At 42.9% G+C, this 17,397-nt stretch overlaps 1 protein-coding gene across 5 annotated transcripts in view; it reads left to right on the forward strand.

The window, feature by feature from the left end:
- The window catches only part of TSPAN4 (tetraspanin 4), a 443,427-nt gene that overhangs the window by 70,697 nt on the left and 355,333 nt on the right, over window positions 1–17,397 (forward strand). The gene's annotated exons all lie outside the window — the stretch shown is intronic.

The raw sequence follows: 17,397 nt of genomic DNA on the forward strand, positions 1-17,397 counted from the left end.
AGTTTTTCCTACATGCCCTCTGTTTTCCCCAGTGAGGGTTTGTTAGCTGTAACCTGTGGTAACAATATTTTTCTTTTTTATACTTTGTCAGTTCACTTTCTGCTGTAAAAATATTTGATTTACCAATCCCAAGCCAAATAGATACATACCCTTCCCCCTTGTGCCCCCAAAAGCTCATACTGGGAGCTCAGTATTGCAAACCCTTCTGGCCGCTTGCAGACCTTGTGACGGTGGGATGACAGATGGCTATGTGCTTTGAGTGTGTGTTCTGGTTATTTATCCTATAATAGCCAAGATGAGAATTGGACAAAATATTTTGTTTCTGAGCACAACTTCAGAAGGAAAAACTTATTTAAATAAAAAGAGGAAAGAGAATTACTGCTTGGGTGAGGAAGATTAAACTTCCTTAGTCATTCAGAGTGCCAGAAGCGAACACATCGTACATGTGTGGCATCTGGTCATAGGCAGTGGCAGGTGAAAGGAGAGGGTGTCTCAGTGCTGGAGTGTTCCCGAGTCTGTTCCTAGGTATAATCTTAAAAAGAGAGGATGGCATTTTCTCAGCAGTGTAAGTCAGCTAGCTAATTCAGTGCTATTTGGCTACTAAATGAAAACTCTTGAAAAACCCCATTCCCTCAAACTCTTAATTTCTACCTAAAAGAAATACAGTGAAGAAAATGCTTCCCTACTCCTACCAGCTACCTGTGAATTTCCATGTAACTTGCCTGTGATTCTTTTGTCAATAATTCTCTTTTGCCAATGACTCAGAAAACTGCACTTGGTGGATATTGGTATTTTGCACCCTTTGAAACAAGCAAAATTGTCTCTGGTTTTCAGACAACTATCTACCTGTCTTGTGCTCTGTGGGAGAGCTTAATATGTCAGTCATGTATCTCCTGTGTGGAATCCGTCTGCAAGACTAGGAGGGCAGGAGCAAATCTATGCATGTGCAAGTGTTTGTTTTGAGGAAAACTTGAGGACTTAATGAATAATAAAAAAAAAAAGTTGTGTGCTTAAGGGAGTATAGGACACTTGTTAACATTCAATGCCATTTAACTGTATGTGCTGTCAATTTTGGGTTTTGGGGTTTCCCATAAGGGAGGTAGTTGTGCTCAGGTAACTAATTCTCCTAAGAACTAATGGCAATAGCAGGAGGAAGCAATACTTCAAAAGGAAAAGGCCCCAAAATCGGTTGAAAGGGTATATAAAAGAAAATTGGACACAATTTATATTTCTAGTCTTTGTTGATATTACGGCTGTATAAATTATATATGACTTGTAAAATAAGAAAGGTTGCTTCTAGTGAGCTGTTGTGGTTTTGCCTGGAAGGAGAGAGCCAGCTTGCAACATATGTAGAGAGAAATACCTGTCAGAAATTGGATATTGAGTGAAAGTGATTGTTTTAATCAAAAGTAGTTAAAGTGAGGCTGGGTTGAAGTTAAAAACAACTCTTCGGCTGGAAGACCGCTTCCAGTGCTGCAGACGTGCCCTGAGACGTGTATTTTATATATTAGGAATATTGACCAAGGCCATAATTGTACCTTACATTACCACTGTGCTTCCTGATCGTTGTGACCAAGATTTCTCAACTTTTATTTGCTTCTGCGTGACCAAGTGTAAATCACTTGGTGCTGGTGTGATAGAGAACTAAGCATTGTATTGAGGTGGTTAGCTTGGCCCTTATTTCCTTCTGATTTAGTATTGTGCGGAAATGACTGTTTCAGTCACTGTAAAGCTAAAAAGCCAGGAGCTCAGTCTCTGTACTCTCCTATGAGGTCCTCTAGTAATTCTACAAGTGAGCTTTGCCTCTGCTGAAGGCAGCACGATTGTGTCTGAAGGTAGCATGATCGTGTCACAGAGGTGTCCTGTGATTACCCACCACCCCCCCGCCGCCCTGTTATTCACTTAGATCCTTGATTTTGCCTGCTGGCATTTTCCCTGATGGATGGATCTTACTGTGGGTCATGAATTTTGGCTGGGTAAAACGCAGGAAGGAGAAGGGGTTTGAATGAGATGTGTCCTGTGTCAGCTGGCAGGAGAACACTGCTCAAAGGCGAAGCTTCTTGGTGCATGGACAGATATTTGGCTGAATCCACTGGCTGTGGCAAAGAAATGGTTGTTTATATCAATTACCATTCCTGACAAATCATTTGTAGTGATTGTGGGTGTTTTGTTAAGAGAGTCATTGTGAAGGGGTGTCACTGGGAACAGTGACTGCGTGCACAATCTGAGCTACACTGAGCTGAGTGCTATAAAGGAGCCCGAGACTTTGCGTTTCTCCAAAGAAACAGCTTAGGCTGCCTTTTGAGGTTTTTGGCTTTCGGATCAAATGCAGGATAGCTTCCACAGACTTCAGCCAGTTTTCTATTTCTCTTGAGTCAATGTCCCTTCCCTTCTGATTCTTTACAGTGCCCTGAGAAAGGTGAATCCATGGAAGCCACTTCCTCTTGCATCTGTTAAAACTAGCTGGCAGCAAAGGGTGAGGTTGCAGATGTGTGATGGCAAGGGCCTCTTCTGCGCTGTAACGTTTGGTTACTGCACCCTTGAGAAGGCAGAAGCCTGCAGTTGTACTGCCTGAGCAAGGCTCCCTGGGGAGCAGGTCAGCCCTGGAGTGATTCTGGATGCGTGGTAGATGCTGGACATGCAGCCCTGCTGGTGCAGTTTAACCTTGACTTTCTGCTCTGACTTCCTTGCTCTTTTGTTTAGCCACCAGGCTTTCAGAATAAGCTGTACAAGCGCATTCTAGCTGCTATGCTTGTTGAAAGGAGAATGATCTGGTGGCTAATTTTAGAGCTCTGCAAGTCCAGTTTCAGCTCCCTGGACTGCTTGCAGATTCCCTTTGAGGATTCAGTAGCATGACTTGGTCTCTGTGCCAGTTTCCTTTTCTGTTAAAAGGACGCTTTCCATATTGGATGGGAACTGAGGGTAAACGCACAGCCAGTGAATGCTGCAGTGGCTGAAGCAGTAACATGAGTATTAACCACAATGTCTTTCTCTAATATTTCTGCACAGCTCAAATAGTATCCTTGAAGTCTTTTCAGCAGCCCAAATGAGACAGAGCATGTGTGTGTGTGTGTGGGAAATGCAGGGTTATGTGCCATGCCTGTGATACTGCGGTGTGAGCATCCACTGTCCCACACTGAATATGTCTCACCTCTCTGGGTGGAAGTGCTTGCTTGGACCTGGGACACCAGAGGTTGCAAACAGTTTGGGTTTCACGTCCCTCACCTGGGCTTCCAGTAGCAGGTGCTGCTTTGCTCCTCTCGAGGCTTTGCCTTACGTAGTCACATCTGCTGGCCTTGGCTGGCCTGCCTGTTGCGTGCTGGCTTTCAGCGTTTACCTTAGGGTCGCAGGAAAGTCTTTTACCTTGCTTTCCAAATGCCACTGGGTGAAGTTCTTTTCAGAGCCTGGCTATTTCATGGCTGCACAGCCTACCTCCAAATAGTTGTTGTCCCCGGTGTGTCAGTGAATCTTGATAGGATTGACAGCTATAAAACATTCCCTCTGAACTCGGAGATGAAAGTGAGGCATTTCCTTTCTCCTTCCAGAGGGCTCATCTGCTGTAAGAGGAGTGAGGTGATTTTCGTTTTTAAAATGTAACTTGTATTAGGCATCATAGCAGTGTCTACAGCACTCCATGGCAGCACGCTGTGATGCCTCATCCTACGGGAGACTGGGAATATGGGAATGGAAGGCAACTCTGCCAAGAGGCTTCTGTCTGTGTTGATAGGGTAGTACTCATGACTTACGGCAGTACCTGAATCTTGCTGGCCATACAGTGGAAAAAGAGTAGGGTAAAATCAAGTTAGGGTTCAAATATTCAGATTGCAAGGATACTCCCTGGGGTCTGATTTGCTTGCTTGCTAATGGTGTAGCATAGGGAACAGAATAAATTAAAGAAGTTTGTTTGGCTCTGCACTGCAAATATGTAAGCCAACCTTCCTTTGGCTCCCAGCCCAGGGTGAAAAGGATGGCTGATCACCCTGCTCTTTCAGTGTTGACAGCTATTGCTGTCAGGGACAGATGTGACTTGGGTTTAAGATAGGGATAATAGCGTGAGTGCTTTTTAGTGGGAAGGTAGGTTTTATGAGATGATGCAATTTGTCTGTCTAAAGTAAAGGGAAACAACAGAAATGTTTCTGTGTTCTCTTGGTGCATTTTTCTTGACTTTTTTTTTTTTTTTCATATTGGTTCCTTGGATGCAAGGATATTGCTCAAATATTCTAGTACTTAACAATCTTGGATTATACCTCTGGTTCATCCAGTCTCATAACCTGTTCCTCCCTTTGGCAAAGCCGGTTAACTTACCTGAAAGGAAGCAGGTTCTGGGATACCACTGGCTCTGCAGAAATAAGTCTGGGTGTTTTTATCCTTATGAAAATGTTTTGAAGAACTGAACAAGAAAGCAGTGTAGGAATTTGGTGGGCACATTAATTGCATTCCTATTTCAGGCTGTTTATTCATAGCTTTAACTTTTTTACGGCAAAAAGGAGGGTATTTTTAGCTTGCTTTTTTTTCCTCCCTATTAACCCAAACAAATTTTCCTCTCTGAGGAGAGGGTGGAGTTGGGAGGAAGGAAGGGTGGAATTGAAACTGCTTCATTAAATCAGTTTCAAGATCATCAACACACAATTTTGTTTTCACATTACAGTTTTGAGAACACATGAGAATTTTTACACTTTCCAGAGAGGGGAAGCTTTGTGTACAGAGTAGGGAGAGTGAGGGCCTTTGACACAATCAAGTGGTTATGGAAACTTACTACTTTAGGTTCCTGAATATTTTTTCTGGTTACTTCCGTTGGGGTTAGCCTGTTATTTCAAGGAATGGTACAGCTTGGTGATAGTTTACTCTCCCAGCAAATGCCTTGTATTGCAAGATGGAGGGAAGGATTCTGCTATAAGCAGGAAGGTCATTCAGATATTGCTAAGCCACTAATGGTAGATGTTCTCCTTGAGATCCCTGTGTGTATCTGGTAAGAGATGGAACCTGACCTAAAGAGGTGAGACTATAAGGGTAGGTGATGAACCATCAGAAAGGTAACCAAGCTCTCCTGAGTCCCAGTATACCCGTTTTGATGGTTTTATGGTAAGCTGCTGCTGAAGGAGAGAGAGCAAGAACAACTCCAGCAGCTTCCTTACTAGGTTGATGTGACTTTGCCTTTAACTTCCTATGTTTACTGGCTTTGGTTTGCTGCAGACAGGGTTGCTGAATCGGGGGCCTGTGGATATGGTCTGTAGAAAGAAGGATACATGCTCTGATTGATAACCCAGCAGCCGGTGCTGCCTGGCCACTGCAGAGCACTGCTGCTTTTTTTCAATTTCTCTGAATTTCTCTGGCTTTAATGTCGATTCTTCAGTACCTGTTAGCTTCCCTTCCCTGTGTAGATAATGATGTTAAAGGATCTTTACAATGAAACATCTGTCTACCTCTGGTGCAGGAGTAGAGAGTTGCTTATGTTGCCCTGCACAGGCTACTCAAGGTTGGATGCTAAACAGGATCCTTCTTGCCCTGTGTTGCTCCTGCTGTGTGTTCTCCTGTTGGAGAACTGATGAAAAACAGAGGTTATGTTTGTGTCCAAAGAAAAACTTTTCTGTTTTAGAAATAAACAGCAAAAATCCCCAGCAAACAAACCAAGTAAATCCTTCTCTTCCAGTCATCACTGGTTACCAAGTTATTGAGCTCTATGTATGAACTCAGAGCTGGAAAGGACAACTTGATTTTCCAAGCCTCAGTCCCAGGGAAGGCTCCCTGCTGCTGAGGGATCAATGTGGGGCAGGAGCCCTTTGTGTGGACTCTCAGGTTCTCTCTGTATCTGCTTTCTTCTCCTCTTTCACTTTTCCCGCTTGGCGGCTGCTCCATGTCTCAACTGTTCCATGCTCGGATTTTTCTGACCTCTAGCCCAGAAGCGTTCATGGCTGGTTTGTCTCATTTCTGCACCGAGACAAATCTATGGTTTAAATGGTTCTTCTCATTTCTTGCTGCTCTCCTCCTTAAGTGTATTTGCAGGCAGCGAACCTCTCCCTTATCAGGCCGTGTTTTGTCAGCTTAAACAAGCCAAGCTTTCCTGAGACAGGCCTCTTATTCTGCGCACTTCTGTGCACCTATTCTCAAGTCTGTTAATAATCTTTGATTTTTGGTGTGACTCACAGTAAGAGTGTCTGGGAAGGGGCTGCTTTCATGAACACTAATTTCAGCATCTAACCATGTGGCTTAACTAACTGTGGCTTAAGCTAGATCATATATTTGAGAAGGATCCTCAGGTCTTGCCTTTGAAGACATGAAGTAAGGGTGACTTTTTCTGCTCTAGGGGAGTTTTGTTAATGGTTGGTTACTTTGATGTTTAAATAGGTACCTTAATTTGAATAGGCTGCCTTTAGCCACTTTGTCTTGAAATGCCTTTCTTAGTTTACAGAGGCTTCTCTTATCAGAAATCTGGTTTTTTTTAGAAGTGCTTTTATACTTGTAGACTATGTAAAGCGATCAGTAAATTACAAGAGTTTGAATTTTAGAAACCAAGCACGCCTATTACAAGAAAAAGTCCCTTTTAAGGTATCTTTGCATATCCAAAAATGGCTTGCTATCAACTTCCATCTCTGGATGACACTGGGCAGTGCACCAGCAAGACTATATGCAAAGAATGAAAATAAAGTCCATTATTTATGACCCTGTCTCTGAGCTTCCCTGGCTTGTGTGAGGAAAGTGGAACTACTTGGAAATACTTTGCCTCCCTCTGGATTTCTGGCTTCTTTGAAGGTTGTCTTGATCTTTGTGAATAATCTTTGGTTTATACGTTTGATTTCATGCCAGCAAACTAAATCTTTCTATAATGCGCATTCCTTCAGGCATTGTTTATCATGAAGATTTGAAGGATTTCTCCCACCGTTTGGTGTAGTGCCGTTTTCGTTCTACTGGCACTGAAGAGTAGCGGGATGTGGTGGGGAGCAAGGCACAGCCTGCTGTGCGCAAAGTCAGAGTTTGTTCCTTGGCTGTGCTGCAGGTGCTCTGCCTGTCCGTGAGTGAACTGCACAATTGCTCCTTGTATCTGCCTTTAAACTGGGGGCAGTTACACTTTGCCTGGCCCAGCTGAGCTCTTGTGCTCTGCTAAACCCTTCTGATGACAATTTTCTGACTGCTTAGCCATTGGGCTTACAGTGATGGTAGCACGGGGCTGCTAGTGAAGATCAGCTCGTGGTCCCCAACCCCCCCTGGAAGGATGTTCTTGGCTGAGCTTAACACTCTGTTGGGAGTGCTTACATTAGGATGCTGGTGAGGCTGACTGCAGTTTTCTTTTTCGTTCCTTGTGCTCTCCCAGTCTCTGGATTTTGTTCCACACTGTCTCTTGTAATATACTCTGATTCAGTGGCTTCTAACCTTTTTGGAACGATGGATTGTTGCCAGACACAAAGTTTCTGGTAGACTGAGTTCCTCATTTATCATACATCACTGTTCTCGCATTTGAGATGCACTTAATTTTGCTTATTGGAGAGGCTACAAACATTTATTGTGGACCTGTGAGCTGCTGCTGGGGAACCATTGTGTTACTCTTAGCATAAGGACTGTTTTTCTTCTGCTTCACAGTGCCTTACACTAAAGTCTTGATTAAAGGTGTAGTAATACAGATATATTTGTCTTAAAATCGATTGAGTAAATGCCCCATACTTATTTGAAAAAAACCCAAATAGGAATGGATATAAGCTGCCTTCTGGATTTTAGGTGTAATCCTACCATAAGAAAATGAATTGCTCTTTCCTTTCGCTTCACTTGGAGCTCTAGTCTAGAGCTAAATGATTTTGCCAAAATCCTTTCAGGCATTTAACTTCCATGATCATAATTTTATTTATAATAATTAATAAATCCTTTCACAATGACAAGCTTTTACCTTTAGAAAATGCCTGTGAGCCCCTCCTGCTAGATTACACTGCCAGTATATGTATATAACTTATCAGATATTTATGTTAAGAAAGCACGTATTTTTTAGTGCATTAATCTCTCTGAGATAGCAGCCATCCTTGTGCTCTGGGTGTCCTTTACATCATTTAAAGTATATCATAAACTCAGTGATTAAAATAACTTGCCATACATCCCATTGTCCTTGAACGATTTTTCACATGTGCAATTATGGTGCCTTCTACCTTATCTTTTCAAGTGCTGTATTTTTTTGTGTTTTTTTTTTTTTTTTTTTAAAAAAAAGTGCTCTTGTGCTTTTAAAAGTTATTCTTTTCCTGCTCTGTCACATGTAGTCTTAGTTCATTGTGCAGATATCTTCTAGTCACTTGTCCTTTAAAAGTACAATTACATAATTTATATAAATTTAGAAAGGGAAAGATCTCTGTGCCAGTTTTTTTTTTTTTTCTTAAATCCTCTGTGAAAGCTAGGAAGAATTCAGGTGAGCATTCTAGAAAGTAATTAGCATTTGAAATGGAGGTTAAGATTGGACAGTTTCTCATGTGTGCTGAAGGAGATGTTTCTGGAGTCTCCTTGCCTTTCATTGGTAGGTGTAATCTCTCAGTTTTAATAAATGACTGTTTCCGAGTCCTGAAGCAGCTTCCCCATAGCTATTTGTCCTTGCCAAAGGAGAAGGTAAGCGTCTGCTTTACTTTGAATTGAGAAGTTAGCCCAGCTCTCTGTATTTAATCTTGAACGTGGGCAACTGAACAATCTCTGCTTTGGAATTTGGTCTGAATAAGGCTGATTTTATTTTTGTATCACAGCAGTGCTCACGAGCCCCAGCTGGCAACTCATGCTATGTAAGTGCTGTACAACTGCAGGACAAGAAAATGGTCCCTAATCAGAGAGGTTTCAGCCCACGTGGAATAAATGATCACTACATTAGTAAATGCTCCTGTCTGAATAGAGACTTCATCCTGTGCCCAACCCTTCCAGATGGAGGGAACACGCAGTTTGTACTGCGCTACAGGCTGGTGAAAGCTGTACTTCCTGCATCCACAGCACAGCTGGTTGGTCTATAGTAGTTGTCTAATATTTCCCAGATGTGAACATGCATACAGGATGCTTCTCTTCCCGAGTAGCACGTGGAGAAAGATGGTGGCCAGCAGTGGGCTGCGGGCATCCTGGTGAAGGTGACACAGTCCTGCCTGTGGTTTACCTAGAGAACCCATCGCAAGTGAACAGGGAGAGGAGCTGTGGCTGTGTGGATTGTTCTTGTGACCTGCTCACGGGACAAAACAGCTCTCCTGGCAGGAGAGGAGTAAGGGACCATCTTAGGGTTCCCCTTCTGTCAGGGGCTGGTCAGTTGGGGCTAGGTGAGCTCTTCTGCCAGGTCATGGGTTTGGACACTTGCAGTCTATACCGTGAAGTTCTGTTTTTAGGACTCATTTGCCTTATTCACTAATTTTAAAAAAATAAAAATGTTTTAACAGAAATCTGAGGCTTATTGTCTTCCCCTCTGCTCCTGGAAGCTGCCTTTAAATCCAGGATTAGGAGCTGAGGGACAGTTCTGTTGACATGAATCTAGGGGAGAATGATTTTCGAAAAGCAAAACTGTCAGTCTTGCAAATTTTCCTCTGATGGCTCTGTTCATGCTCTTGAGCTCACTGAAGTCCTCTTTGTATCAACCAGCAGGCTCAGGAATACAGCGTTGCTCCCACGTGCATTCTGCTTGCATTTAAAAGGCTATCTCTGCGACTATAAGGGCTGCATCTTGATTCATTTTAATTGGTAACATAGATTGTATAGAGGCTTGGGAGTTGTATTTGCATTCTCCAAAGTAAGATTTCCAGCTGTAGTGAGAAGAAAGTGGATTCAGTTTTGCAAACCCTGTGTTTCTACTTGAGTCTCGAGTGAGGTGCTGCAATCATTTTGATGCTTGGTGAAATAAGTCCACCATTCGTTTCAGATGCCTACAAACTAGCTGCCTGCATCTGCCTGAGGTATGTGGACTGTACTTCCAGTTAGGAAAGAGAAATAGATATTTTAGGACACAGTTCATCTTACCCTGGTTTAGACAACTGCTTTAGAAACAGATGAATCCTGCCCTGCAGGTGCCTATTTCTCTCCATCAACTGTAGCAGCTATGTGGGTAACTAGCACAGACACTGATGTCAACATTTGCTCAAATGAATCCCATATGAAGTATTTCCAGTTTTAAATTTAACTGATTAGACATTTTCAGTAAAGCATAGTCCCCAAACAACAAACATGTCCTAGTACCCAGGGAGCCAGTTGTACGTTGTAACTTTTTCTACTTTTATTCTCCAGCTCTTTATCTAGAGAATGAAAATTATTCCATCATGACAGGAACACTGGCCTTTAGAAAGCTCCTTTTATCTACACAAATATGTTCTGCGGTATTTTTCCACTTTTGCTTATCCATCTTAGAGCTGGATTAATTTCAGAAAAGCCTTGTACGGAACTCTGAGGCACGTTTATTTCTTTGACCAGTAAATCAGTATTATAGTTTCCTGGGGACTGGGAAAGAGGGTTTTATTATGGAGTTATACTTCTAAGTCCACTTTCCTGAATGCCGAATTTCCAAGGAAAAGATATAAATCTCCTTTGTGAAGGAGAAGCAGCTATATGAAAGAGACTTTAGGGGCCTTATTCTCTTTGTGTTTATGCTTGCTTGCCTCTATTTTCTACCTTCCTGGCTTTCCTCAGGTGCTATGGGACGTTACTTAATCTCCTTTCAGGTAAGTATAGCTTCTTTGTCACTGTATGGAGCACATCGGTATTCAGAAGAACTTTTTTCTGTGTCAGAACTAATATTTTGTTTCTTTGTAAGACTGACCTTCTTGGAACTCTCTAGCTAATATTTTTCTTTTCCTCTGTCTTTATTGACTGTGGTACATTAAGTATTTCTTCCCTCCTCAGTAATTTTTGGGATTTTATTCATGACTAATACATCTATTTTATGAAGCAATGAAACCTGTTTACAAAGGAAAATGAAGCTCATTGCAGGGGCTTCCTGGAAGTGACAGTAGGAAGCACACACTTTTGAGTCATGTTTGTTATATTGATGAGGTCTAGCATGCAGTGGAGAGGCACAAATTCTGTGGTTCTCCCAGATCCTTTTGGCTGTGGTCAGAACTTCTTTTCCACAGCCGTCTGGGAAGGGTTGTGCTGAAGCTGGCTGGAAAGGGTTTAGTTGAGCAGAGGTGGCTACAGACTGTGCTCCTGTTCTCCTTGCTGGTGCTAGAGGAGGGGAAATCCCAGCTGTTTTGTCACCTCTGTGTCTCTCTTCCCCCACCATTCTTTGTCTGCTTGCACTGCAAACTATTGCAAGAAGAACCTTTATTCCTGCAATGCCAGTACAGAAGAAAGTGCATGGAAAATCGCATCCTGATTCCCCCTTTCTCCCCACTCCACTCCCTTTTTCCCCTTCCATCTCTGTTTCACAGTCATTTTAGAAGATGTTGACTTTTGAGATCATCAAGTCGAGCCGATGACCCAGGACTGCCAAGGCCATCTCTAAAACATGTCCCTAAGCACCACATCTACACATTTTTTAAATATCTCCAGAGATGGTGATTCCACCCCCTCCCTGGGCAGCCTGTTCCAATGCTTCACCACCCTTTCAGTGATAATTTTTTTTCCTGATAGCCAGTCTAAACCTCCCTGGTGCAACTTGAGGCTGTTTCCTCTTGTCCTATCACTTGTTACATGTGAGAAGAGACTGACCCCCACCTGCCTATAACCTCCTTTCAGGTAGTTGTAGAGAGCAATAAGATTCCCCCCAGCTCTCCTCCAGGCTAAACGGCCCCAGTTCCCTCAGTGGTTCCTCATAAGACTTGCTCTGCAGACCCTTCACCAGCTTATTGTATGCACATTTTGGAAGGCTAGGAATCCATGCGGCATGCAGGGGAGGACGGGTGACTTCCCTGCATTCCAAGTATTTATCAGTGTGTTCGCATGTGGAAGCTCTTGTTTAATTTCTGCCAGGATCTTCTTGTTCACGGCAGATTCCTGGACCACAGAACTGGCATTTATGGGGTGTAACAGGCTGTGCAGGAGGAGCATGTGGGTAGTTTGCTGGGGTGGAGAAGGGGATCTTACCCCTGCCTCTTTGGCTCTGGTCTGTACCCCCTGAAGTGCTGGGGAGGTAATACACTGGGTTGCCTAGGTATTATGGCAGTGAGGGATTAAGAAAAGTAGACAGCTGATAGTGGTTGTCAGAAGGAAACATTAACTTTTGTTTGTCTAGGTATATTATTTCAGAGCCCCCTTGCTGTTGTCATAGATTAAATATGATTGGAACTTCTCTGGGTTTCATCTCATGCACAGGGCTCGAATGGAATGTTGACCTCCGATTCAGGGTTGAGGACCCGTGTTGTAAGTGTGTGTTCTGGCTTCTTGTTAGCCGAGTAGTTTTGTTCACAGCTGGTCTCTTAAAGGGCACAGCTAACTTGTCACATCCAGGCTACCGAGTCACTGGTTCAGGAGCTTGGCTCAGTGCTGTTATTTGCAGTGAAGTACAAAACACACTTTCAAATAACATTTATTTTTCAGTAATCCACACTTGTATAACTTGCAGCCTTGCTTTTAATTTGTTGATAATCCAGTCTCAGTTTTGCACCTCCCCATTGGGCTCTCTCAGCCTTAGAACGCTGTCCAACCAAAACTGGAAACGGTCACTCTTTGTGACCAGCGAGCTGTTCAGAAAGCTTTGATTCTCTGGTTTGAAAGTGCTGGAAACCTAGAACATCGATGGCAAATCTGGCCACCTAAGCCAACAAACAAACCCATTCAATGCACCAGAATTTTTCAAGATGAAGTAAAGCTCTGACAGGAAGAGAGCAGTAGGAGACAGTTGTTGGTGGGGAAATCTGACAAGTTAGTTTATTTTTGATGTTTTAATTGGATAGGTTGAGAGACAGGGAAAGAAAAGATGATTCTGGAGACAAGAGTCCTGGGAAAGAGAGAGGGGAAAGTAGTTGTGAACATGACCAGCAAAATAATCTACTTCATGTGGAAAGTTCATTTAAATGTAAATTACCCAAAGTGATATTTTTTTTAGTGGAATTTTTAGCAGCACGGTGTATAAAGAAGTATTTTTCCTCTTGTTTAAATATGTGATGCAGACAGCTGTAGAGAGCTATAAACATCCCCCATCTCTCTACCTCCTCACACCCACTTCTTTCCTCTAGGCTCCTTGGAGCTGTTCCCTGCAGCAATGCTTCCAGGTAGTGACAGTTAGGATATTCAATTCAGTCACCAGAGCCCTGTCAGGGCCAATTAGTATCCTAATGACTGGCATGTACCATCTTGATAACATTCAGTCTGTGCTAAGTACCAGGGGACCCAGCCTCTTAAGAACCCATCTTGTCTCATCTGGCCCATACCAGTTGTATAAACCTGGTTTAAAAAAAAAAAAAAAAAAAAGAAGAAGAAAATTTCCATTTCATCTTGTCTTCTGGGTCCCAGGGGCTTCAGCACAGAACAAATATACTGTCCTTTCCTTTAGCTAGAAATGATGAATCTTGGCTTAGGGGGAGGGGACTTAAACTGCTGCTCTTAGAGATACTGAGTACTTGGGGACAAAGCTTCAACTGAGGCTAAGCAATGCAGTACTCATTCTTCAGAGCTGCGTTGAATAAGAGCAATCAAAGACCCAGCCACATAGTCTTTAAATATTCAGTATCTGGCTAGCATGAGGACTAGAGTGGTACTTTTTTTCTGAAATTACTGCTACCTGTTGTTGTTTGGTGGTCTGCTGCAAGATCCACTTCATGGTAGGCTAGCATCTGCAGTCAAAACTGTGCTCTTATCATTCAATCAAACCAGGGCTGAATGCTGTGCAGAGACCTTTTCTGTAGCACAGACCAGGGCATGCAGGTGAGGAGATTTAGGGGAGGGGTTGCAGAGCTGCTCAGCAAGGTCGGAGCATGGTGGAGTGCCCAGGGTGTAAACCTGCTGCTCGAGCATCCTTTGTCAGCGTGGAGATCCACGAGGCTTTGTACTGTGCTGTGTCAGGCTGGACGGGGAACGTATCCTCTGGCAGTGGCAGAGTTAAATGCTGCAGTATGAAATCACCCCGTTTCTGTGCTGCATTTTATTGTTTAGTGGCAACATACTTTTGTGAGGAACTTGTGCATCTATGCTGATTTTCAGCCCTAAAAGTCAGTGTTCCTTCTTGTTGCTGTCTAATCTTGCCATGTCCTAGCTCTTCAAATGGCCTTAATGAAGTGCTGTGATGCCAGGGCCAGCTGGTTGGCATGTTGTGTTATAGCTGGCACAGCCACACTGGGTCATCTGGAGGGAGAGGTCAAAAGTTTAATGGTCCTTAGGAGAAGCCAAATCACCCGTGATGCTAAATCAGGCCAAAGAGTGGCTGAAGGGCAGTGTGTTACGGTGGTTGGGCTGAAGCTGCAGTAGGGAGGGTTTTGGTTTATGGGGCTGTGGAGGTGGCACCATAGCATAACAACCTTAACACTGTATTATTTGAAATGGCATTACTAAGATTCTGGGGACAAAAAAAGCTTTCTTCCCCATTAGAGACCGCAAATCCCAACTGTGAACTCTGGAGAGCGAGTGAGCAAGAATTATTATTTTTAAGGTCAGAACTATTCTTAAAACACATGGTGAAAAATACACCTGCCATCCCCCAGCCCAGCCTGTGAGACTGAAAGGCAGCACATTAACATATCCACATGGTGCAGAAGTTATTTTTAATGTTGCCGTGAGAATTTTGTCTTTTCCTGAATTTTTTGAATGGCATTTGCATTTACTATCAGAATGCTGTCATATTGCTATCATGACTATTTAAATTCTAATCTTCATGTTTTGATGTGATCTTCTGCAATGTCACAAGAACTTGATGGCTAGGAAGGCTGCAGGTACACAGACAGGAGCACTGACATTTGTTCAGGTATTTGTGTGTACCTCTTGTCTCTTCTGGACGTGTCACCAGAAGACCTAAGCCTTTGTCCTGGAGCCCCTTTTCAGAAGCGCTGCTTGGAACGTCATGGTATCTGTTACAGTCTGGTTTGTATGCACCGAGCTGCTCTCATTGTGCACGAGGAGTAGTAAACCAGCAAGGCTGACATATTGCATGCACACAAAGTGCCCAAGACCAGAAGCCCTCCTAAAGTGGCCCAATGATTTGAACTCTGCCTCTTGTGTTCTCTTAAGTGCATGACTTTGTAGGTACCTCTGAGGCTGAATGAAGCCCTATGTCCCACTGTTTCATCCCTGAGCATCCCCAAATCTGACATTATAGGCCTGACAAGATCACAATGTGCTACTTTCTCCAGGTCATCATGCATTAAATTCTACTCAAGGTTACAGTTTTTCTTTACAAACATAAAGGCCAAAAACTTAACCTAAAACATAACCTCCAATAAAAGGTTGATTTATTGTATAATGATCTCTCTTGAGAAGCTTAAGTGCTTAGTCAAGTGTCAAATATAGATAAAATGGAGAGAGCTGGCAGAGCTGATGTAACAGATGGATGATAACAGGGCAGTTTTTCCCCACATTACTCTGCCTATGTGCCTAATCCTGACCTAGAGCTGTTCTACCTCCCCCATCAGAGAGAGGAGGTAGCTAGGTTTCTGTGGCCTCTTTAAGAAGTGGATAGTGCTCTTCAGCTTTCCAAAATGCGTATGAAAACAGAGCATGCAAGCTCCCAGGCAAGGGTTCAGGGGCTCCGATAAAGATTTTGGCAACTGTGCATGTACATCACCTGAAAGCCAGGGACTGGTTAGTTGTCTGTGCTGCAGAGAGGGGCAGAGCCATAGCGTGAGCTGGTCCTTCTGTACTGGTGGAGCTTCCTGGTGTAGCTGTGCTGATGGCCTTCAGAGCCATCTGGTTTCTTAAGATTGAAGCTGGAGGCTGAGAGTTAGGGGTTTAGGGCTGAGGCATGAGTGTGATCTCTAACTGCCCAGGAAAACATAAATATTGTTGTTGTGACTGCGGATGTATCTTTTATGGCCAAATCAGCAAAAATCATTTAGGTCGCTAACTCCCACTGATCTCAAGAGGATTAGGTATCTACACAACTTTGTATATCAAAACCCTCCCTGCTTTGGTTCTCTTGTGGTAAAATCAATAAAATACTACCTCCTCTTTTCACCTCCCAGCCTGGCCATGTGAAGGTGCCAGAGATTTATCCTCAGGATTTGTTTTTAAACCAATGGGGGCATGCTCTCAGCTGGGGCTCTCATCACCAGATAATTATTGCCTTATGTCAGAATACAGAGCTGTCGCTCAAAGTTTTCTGCTCAAGCACATAGTCAAAAATCAGAGACTGCGGCTCAAAATAATATGTGGTCAAATCAATAATCTGAACACACTGTGGTTTTCTGTAGCGTAGGACAATTCCCAGAGATTAATGTAAATGTAAAAGCCTTTCTAGTGGAAGCAAGCCACAGGACTGCGTGATTGCATTAGACACTTCCAGTGGCTGTGTAAAGACTTGGCAACCACTTATTTTTGTAACACATTTATTCTTGGTGCAGCTCAGACCCTAGCTCAGTGATGAATTACCGTAAACTTGAAAATGAACTCCTTGTCCTGGTGTCAGGATGGATTGTAATCTTAAAGGTGATTTGTAAGAGAAAACAAATATTTATTTAGCTCGTGACTTTTCTCATCATATAATGAGTAAAGAGAGCACAAAGAGCAGATACTTCTTGAAAGTGTCAGTGATGGCTGAAGGACTACTAACATCACGACTCCTAGCATTTCAGAATATCAGATCTGTGCAGTCCTTTGAGACTTGTAAAATTTTCTTCTGAGTCAAGTGCTGTTTCTTTTGTGTCTGCTTCAATTACACATTCTGGAAAAAAAACCTTTATTTGTTTCAGTGTCCTTTCCACATAAGGTGTAGAAACTTGCAATGTCTATTCCCAGGACACTTGTGGAGGGGACTTGCAGTTGGCTTTGCCAGTTACTAATGCTGGCTGCTGAAGACGTAGGAAACAGAGAGCTCAGGGCTAAATTTAAAATTTCTCCAGTTTCTTGGAACGAGAGAGCTGCCATCACCTCGCTGCTCACAAAACGCATCCTTTTCAATTGCAAAGACTGGTTTTAATCCCAGTTGTCATCCATATTCTTTGTTCTGTACAACTTGGTTTTTACCCAGTGACCAATAAGGTCTTGCCCCTGATTCATTACTGTAAATTAAACTTAGAAACCACATGGTCTGATGCAATGGCTGATTTTTGTCCTGAAGCAAAATATCCATCCTAGCATTTATATTTTTGAGGTTTTGCTTATTTCCCTCTCCACTCCCATGCTTATTGCTTTTCTTCACTTATTCTTTATGTATATTTTGAAATACTTGAGGGATTTTCACAAGTCTTTGTGGAGTTAACTGTGTACCTTGTGCTTATTAGGATAAATGTTTCATCATCAATGATCTTGAATATCAATACTCAGTTAATGACTTACGCTCATGTCTTGTATTGAATTTGCAGTCCACATCGTTCCTGGTGTGACATT

This window comes from Falco punctatus, assembly GCF_963210335.1.
Source record: "Falco punctatus genome assembly, chromosome: 10".
Taxonomy (NCBI): domain Eukaryota; kingdom Metazoa; phylum Chordata; class Aves; order Falconiformes; family Falconidae; genus Falco; species Falco punctatus.